The 8,211-nt window shown below is 43.0% G+C and overlaps 1 non-coding gene across 1 annotated transcript; it reads left to right on the forward strand.

Annotated features, from left to right (window-relative positions):
• Nucleotides 1-7,896: 7,896 nt before the first annotated feature.
• TRNAE-UUC lies at nucleotides 7,897-7,968 on the forward strand. The gene has a single exon. It is a non-coding gene; the product is annotated as a tRNA-Glu (tRNA).
• The last annotated feature ends 243 nt before the right edge of the window (nucleotides 7,969-8,211 follow it).

The following is an 8,211-nucleotide window of genomic DNA, read 5'->3' on the forward strand; positions in this document are numbered from 1 at the left end:
GTGTGGACGGAGGATGCATCTGCTCAGTCTGTCCACAATCACGTTGGAGCTCCCCGGGATATGCGTTGCGATTAGAAAGCGGTTCGAAGCTATCGCCCAATGCCAAATTCTCATGGCCTTACGACATAGGGGGTAGGATTTGGTCCCTCCCCGTTTGTTTATGTACCAGATGATGGACATATTGTCCGAATGGATTGCAATCATTCCTTACGGAAGGAGCAGATGAAGTGCCTGCAATGCTAACAGCACCGCTTTTAACTCCAAGGCATTGATATGCAAGTTGACCTCTAGACTGGACCACGTGCCTTGGACTGTCTTTCCCTGGAAGTGGCCCCTGTCACCCTATCAGGGAAGCATCTGTGGTCACCGTGGCATTGGGTTGGGGAGTCTGGAAGGGGCGGCACCAAATATTTTCGTCTGTTCTCATCCACCAGAGGAGATCTTGTTTGCAGGAGTTGGTGATGAGGATCTGTGAGCTCAGGGGATGAAGATTGGATACCCACTGGGACAAAAGGAGCCATTGTAGTAGTCTCATGTGCAATCTGGCTAGGGGAACAATTGGGATGGCTGCTGCCATTGACCCCAGAGGCTGTAGAACTTTCCTTGCAAACTCCTTCCTTTGACAGAGTATCACTTGTACTTGTAACCTTAATCTCTGAAGTCTGTGAAGGGGAAGAGAGACTTGGCTTGTTTGAGTGTTGAATACTGCCCCTATAAATTCCAACTGCTGGGTGGGATGAAGGTTGGATTTTTCCCAGTGTATGGTGATGCCTAGAAACTCTGCTGGTGCTAGAGTGTAGTGGAGGGCTCTGACCAGTAGGCAATTGATGGGGGCAGAGAGGAGCCAATCATCTAGATACAGAACCACCTGGAATCCCTGAAGTCTTAGATGAGCTGTCACCACTGCTAGACATTTCATGGACACTCTGGGGGCTGTTGAGAGACCGAATGGCAGGGCTCTGAATTGGTAATGATTGGCTCCTACCGGAAGCTCAGGAGACTCCTGGAGTGCTTGTCCATTTTGATGTGGTAATATGCATCCCAGAGGTCTATCAAGCACATCCACACACCCTCCTGAAGAAATGGGAGGATGGATTGTATCGTGGCCATGCGGAATTTGATCTGAACTACTGACTTGTTTAGTTGGCTGAGATCCAGAATGGGTCTCCAGTCCCTGATCTTTTTTGGCACCAGAAAAAATCTTGAGCAAAACCCGAACCAGCACTGGTCTGGGGGGACTTGCTGGATGACTCGTTTTATACACAGCTTTGCTATTTCTGAAGCTGCCTCTTCCCTGTGACTGGGTGGAACATTGGGAAGGGATTTGGGGGGGGGGTCTCAGATAGGAGATTAGAGGGATGTAGTAACCTTTGGAAATTATTCTCTACACCCACTGAACGTTTGTAATAGAGTGCCAGGCAGCTTGGTGCAGAGAGAAATGAGCCCCGACTGCTTCCAGAGAAAAGCAATCAGGCAATAGTTCAGGAGTGCTGATACGGTCGTCCGGAGAAAGAATCTCTGGAGTCCTGATTTTGGGGACCCCCCTCTGCCCTGAAAGGGGCAGCTTCCATTATTGGAACCCCCTCTGCCTCTGGGGGAGTCCTCACCACGTGCACTACGGAAAGGGCCTTGAGATTTTTATGCCACATCTTTCCACTCCTCTGGTCCATGGAAAAGGAGCGCTAAGGCTTGGAAAAACATAGGCCAACGGCAGACAAGGTTTTTCCGTCCTGCTTGCACCTGGCTAATGTGTCCTTCACTTTAGAACAGAACAAAGTTGATGGTTCGATGGGGGTGTTTAAAAAGGAAAACTTGAAGGAGTCCGCGAGGTCACAAATGTGCATCCAGGCGTGGTGTCTCATAACTATGCCTGCACCCACAGCTCTAGCCACCCCTTCAGTTGCGTGGGATAGCAACCTCATGGACGAGTTGGAAATCGACTCTAGCATGGCAACTTGGGAAGCAACTTTGTCACGTGCCCTATCTGAAACTTGACCTGCGAGGGTTCCAGAGAGTTCAGTGATGAGATCTCTTTGGAGCCTCGTAAAATGCACCAAAAAGTTCAGAGACCTAACAGCAAAGGTCGCTGAAGCAAAAACTCACTTCCCTAATCTGTCCACTGCCTGGGACTCTCTGTTTGGTGTGTGGACAGCAGGACTTTCCTCCGCAAGGTCCTTTTTTTGTGGCAGCTGCCACCACCATAGCATCTACTGGTAAGCCTCTAGACCAATGGGGCTGATCCTCTGGAGGGGAGAGTATTTTGTCTGATCTCTGGGGAATGGCTTTGACAGTATTAGGATTCTTCCAAGCCCACTGCACGATAAGCTTGACTAACTCATCGGCGGGGGGGGGGGTCACCCAAGAAGTAGAGGGCTGAGAGTGGAAGGCCTGCAGGAATACGGATTCCTCCGAGGAAGGGTTGGAGGGCTTCAAGTCACCACTCTACCTCAAAATTTCCAGGATGTCTCCAAAGGAGACATTGTCAGGGGGTGACCGTGGGGACCTTTCCCCATCATCGTAGTCCATATCTTCAGTGAGGGACTCTTCCGGGGAGTCCATGTGTTTCCTCTTACAAGGGGGTTCTTCAGTGGGAACATCTGAAGAAGACACAGAAAGGGGGTTACCCTGTACAGGGGTTTCCTGAGGTTTGCGCTCTCGTTGTCCTGGGGGGTGGCCTGTGATAGCTACAGCTCAGAAGGAGCAGGGGGGGAGATCCAACGTAGAAGGATTGCTTCCCGAAGCAAACACCCTCTCGATCACCCAGATAGGTAGTCTAGACGGTAGACATTTTCAATATGCTTAACCCCCTCAGCACAACTTTAATGCAAAGACAAGCTTCCATGTGCTTCTGCTGCCATTGTACTGTTTTCCATTTCACCAGTTTATTCTCGAGCTTCCTCATGGTTTGCATCACAGTGATGTTCCACTCATTGTTCACCACACCATCACTGTTACTAAAAACATCAGTTCTAGTCAATTTAAGTAGTGAGTAACTCTCTGCTTTCAATAAACGAGAAAACAAACTTTCTTCTTTACCAGTAAGATCCATTTGAGCCAGAATTCGCGGATTGTAGGCAAGCTCAATCTTGATCCCTTCTGCTATGTCACTTTGACTGTAAACCACAGAAAAATGTCCACAAATTAAAATGAGAACAGTCAAAGGATAAAGTGCCTCAATGATACGACAAGTATAAATATCAAAAAAACTCAAGAGGCAACACCGTCCAAAGCGAAGGAGACCGTTTATTACACCAAATAGGACATAAAATATAAAAAATATAGAAACGAAGTGAGCGCTTTTGCGTTCTTATGAACGCTTCTTCAGACTTATTCATTATTATAAAAGACATTAATTTAATTATAGCCAAAAGGTTAGGGTAGATAACTCTCTAACCAATCAAGTGTCTGAAGTCATTAAACAATCAGCTAACTAATCTTCTACGTGTATCTTAAAAAACAATACTCAGTACTAACTATAAGAACACCCACCCATATGACGATGAGACATGAAAAAAATTCTAATACAGAATTGCAATATGAAAGACCCCTTAATAATATATGTTGGTTATATTAAAATACTATATTAAACTATAAACAGCAGTATTGACAGTAAAAGCATGCTGTCGCAATGTAGCGACACTAGATGGCAGTATTTACACATAATAAGGAATAATAAATATTTTTACACAAATATAACAGTGATACAGTTCATAGTTTCGCATGAAATTTTTCCTATAAAAACTATGCATATAACTAACCTATCTAAAACAAATTGCACAATTTCTCAAACTAAACAAGAGCATGTGGTCCCTACTGACCAATGTTTGGCATTCAAAGCTCTTTAAGGCCTATTTAATAAAGGGTATTTCACCAAGGGGCCTTAGGGTACGTATACAACCATTAGTTAATAATATAGATACAGAATTAACAGAACAATGGGCCACGGCTCAATAAAAAGCCTCCATGAGCTTTGTGGAAGTTCTAGCTGCCCATTATGAAAGAATCGTTGATAAAGATATCATGGAAATCACCCAAACGTGTGACGATATTAAGAAATTTGAGGGACAGCAATCCTACAACACTGGCTTTAGGAAACTCAGCCAGGACCTCCTAAACTTGGAACAACAACTGAAAAAGGAAAATTAAGAAGCTTCAGCGGGACCTGGCTGATTATGATAGTGGGCATCCATTTTCTAGTAACAAACATGCCAGGACTGAACACACTAATAGAAAGGTTGCCAAAAGGAAACGACCTAGGTTTATCAGAAACCCTCTTCATCAAGTTATGACACCTTGGATGATGAGTCCTCATCAGGTTTGGAGCCTGATACACAGCACTTCCCAGATTCTCCTGCATCACTCCCCAGATTCTCCTGCATCTAAAAGAAACAACACCCAGGTCCCTTTAGGTATAGACAAAGGAGGGCAGGGAGGAAACACTCTAACGGTGGACAATATGGAGGGATTATTGAAACTAATGACCCAGAAATAAACAACAACAATGTGTTGAATATTTCTTCCACTTCTCTGTTACCCATTCAGATAAAAGTTTTGAATAAAGGTCTCAACTTTATACCTGCTTTTTATGTCTCTGAAGATACTTTTGCACAAGACATTATCTCATTTTGTAGATTACTTAATCTAAGGTTATTATTTCACACAGCATCTAATCCTGATTCTCAGGATGGTTTCAGATATCATAAATCCAAATTTACACCTCCAATGCATCATAATGTTCATATGTTTCAAAACTGCATTTTCAAAGATCTGCATTTTCATTTCAGGGAGTTCTGAGCCAAATCTAATAATCTCTCAAAGATGGAAATCGAGGCTATACGGGAATTGGAGAAGAATCATGATTTGGCTATATTACCTGCAGATAAGGGTGGGGCGGTAATTGTTCTGGACTGGACCTAGTACAATAGGGAGGCTGAGAGACAATTAAATGATGGTCAGTATTATATACATATAACATTAGATGCAACTCTTGGTTTCAAAAAACAAATTGATCAGTTTTTGGTGTTTGCAAAGAATGAGGGAAATATTACAGAGACCATTCTTCACCATCTTACAGTGCCAGAGCCATTGAACCAGTACATCTACTTCCTCCCCAAAATTCATAAGAATCTTCAGAATCCACTCAGTAGACCCATTGTTTCAAGCAGGGGTTCTATTACAGAACCACTTTCCCAATTTCTTACGAAATATCTAGAACCACTATTAAAATGGCTCCGGGCTCGTATTCAAGATACTACGGAATTCCTTCAGGTAATCTCTGAGATGCAGTTGGAACCAGGGTGGTTACTATGTACTCTAGATATCTTCGCATTATATACTAACATCCCTCATTGGGTGGGCCTGGAAGCACTGGAATATTGGCTATACAAGTCGGAAATGTACCAACCAGGTTTCAACACCTTTTTGATTTGCCTTGCCGAACACATTCTTAGAACGTATTCTATCAAAATAAATGCTTTTTGCAAGTTCAAGGTACGGCTATGGGGGCCTCTTTTGCCCTCATATATGCTGACCTCTTCATGGCCCACCTAGAGGAACAACTCATCTATGATAACACACATAACTTATATTTAGATGAGATTGACATCTGGAGAAGATACCTAGATGACTGCTGGTTAGTATGGAGCTCTGATCCGAAATATGTCATGGAGTTTGTAGGATACCGTAATGATAATAAATGGGGTATACAATTTACAGTTAATTACACCACTAATAGTATTACCTTTTTGGATGTCCTAGTAACTAGGAATAGTGACCATACGCTGGCATCTGAGCTGTACCGTAAATACCCCCAATATAATTCCCTTCTCCATGCTTCCAGCTTTAACCCACCACACATACGTAGGAATATTCCAAAATCACAATTCCTACGTATGAAGTGTATATGCTCTAATGATGCTACCTATGAAGATTATAAGGAGGATCTAACCACCAGATTCAGGAACAGGGGCTACAAAATGGGGAACATATATGACGCCAGGAATTGGGTGTCCACCCTTGACAGGAAAAACCTTTTGAGGTACAAGGATAAGGCACTGGATAAGGAACCTATTACTCGTCTATTTACTACCTATGGCAGAACACTGATGTTTTATTAAACAGTATTCGTAGTCACTGAAACATCCTTATAGCGGATGCCAAACTTTCTGACTTTCTTCAGGACAGATGTTACTTTTCTTTTAGAAGAGGCAAGAATCTGGGATCATATTTTAGTAATTACAAACATGGGTCTAGAACCAAGGGGGAATCCATCCAAACTACCCTTATGGGTGATTTATTTACAGGTTGTTTCCCTTGTGGTCACTGTACCCACTGTGGAAAAGTTACAAAATCGAGCCAGTTTACTAGCAAAAATACTGGTCAAGTATTTGATATTACATTTTTCGCAAATTGTCAGTCAGACTGGATGACTTACCTGGCCACATGTACCTGTTCGGCGTTTTACGTGGGACAAACTTCTAGACCACTCAAATTTAGAATATTAGAACACTATAGTGACATGAGGCATAAGAAACTTACTAACGCATTATACAAGCACTCTCTAGTACACAATAATGCATTTTTCAGTTTTACTGTGATAGAATTATTGGGAACAGGACAAACAGAGCAGGATGGCATCACATTCTGAGTAACAAAGAAAGGAAATGTATTATTAATGGGGGGGTTTATTTTCACCAGGACTTAATGAGTATCTTTAATCAGGATTGTTGATGAACCAATCAGCCGTAGCCTCACTTAGTGGTTGTATTATAAAAGGAGACAAGGATGTTATTTCTTTATTGGACTGATGAAGGCTATGTAACTTTTTACAGCCGAAACTGGTCTGTTTTGTTTCATTCTTATTTTATTTCCATGCTACTCAGCTAGACTATACAATAAATACTGGATGCTACTGTTTGCTGGCTTCCCTGTTTTTCATATAAAAAGATTCCCTCCTCGATGGAAGCACAGATGTACAACCCTCAGGACTTCCTAGGATCCACGAAAGACCTTAACAAATACCAGGTTAGTCTTGGGGGTTAGGAAGATGGCTGGTAGACCCAGTGTGGGCATGGGGAACTGGGGGATGAGTGTGGGTTACTGGGGGATGGGCCAGCACTATCAAGTCTGACACGACCAAAAAAAAGAGTTCTGGGCTAAGCCAAACATAATGACAGCATAAAGACTCAAAATCAGGAGCACTTTTTAAATATTACTGTAATTCACTGAAAAAGGTTAACAGAGCAACACGTTTTGCATTAACATGCATTGTCTGAACAATAGCATGTATGAAACTCCAATGTCTGACATTAGTGGTTGTCTGTAATCCTGAATGACAGGCCAGCAAAACAAAAGTTTTACAAAGGGCAGGGCAAACATATGAGGCAAAAATAAATGACATTCTGTGAAATCAAGTAAAGTGACAGGTAATCTGGTATCGCAACACTAGTGCCAGACAGTATGCTGTTATTTGGTGTGTAAAGCCTGTAGTGTTACTATGGCTGTGAGTGGGGGGGGGGTAGTGGAAGTATAACAAGTTGTCCATAATTTATTTCACTTTCTATCACAAATATAATTAGTATTATTATTAGGCGTGTGTATGTGGGGAGGGGGGGGTTTGCATCGTATTTAAGTGTAGCAAGTAAGCCATTATTTCTTTCACTTATCACAAGCATATAGGTTGCAGATGACAGGTGGATGCCTATGGTGGTCTGGCAGGAGCAGGATGTGCGTAAATGCAACTGCTCACTGCCACAGTGGCGTGTCATTACTATTTCACACAGCTTTGCTCTAGTCGACTTCTTGGCTGTAGCATTTTCTATGTGAAGTCTGCAAGACTTCCTTGTCTCTGTATGAGAATACCCATGTGCTCTGGCTTCGTCCAGCAGACATGGGATGTCCCATATGGTCTAGCGGTTAAGATTCCTGGTTTTCACCCAGGTGGCCCGGGTTTGACTTCCGGTATGGGAATACGTCACACTTTTCAGGGCCAGTAGCCTAGTAACTTACTATGATCCTATATCCCTTTTTAAGCGCAACCAAGATAACTAGATGGGAAACAGAAAATACACCCCTGAGATTCCACCTTTGTCCTTGCTGGACAGGGGCTTTGGGTGTTGACTTGTCTAAACATAGGCTAAACTCTTGGCTAGGTTTATAAGGGCCACAGGGCCAATAGCCTAGTAATCTCCTATGATCATATGAGCCCAAAGA

This window comes from Protopterus annectens, chromosome 9.part0, assembly GCF_019279795.1.
Source record: "Protopterus annectens isolate FY-2018-M chromosome 9.part0, PAN1.0, whole genome shotgun sequence".
NCBI lineage: Eukaryota > Metazoa > Chordata > Ceratodontiformes > Protopteridae > Protopterus > Protopterus annectens.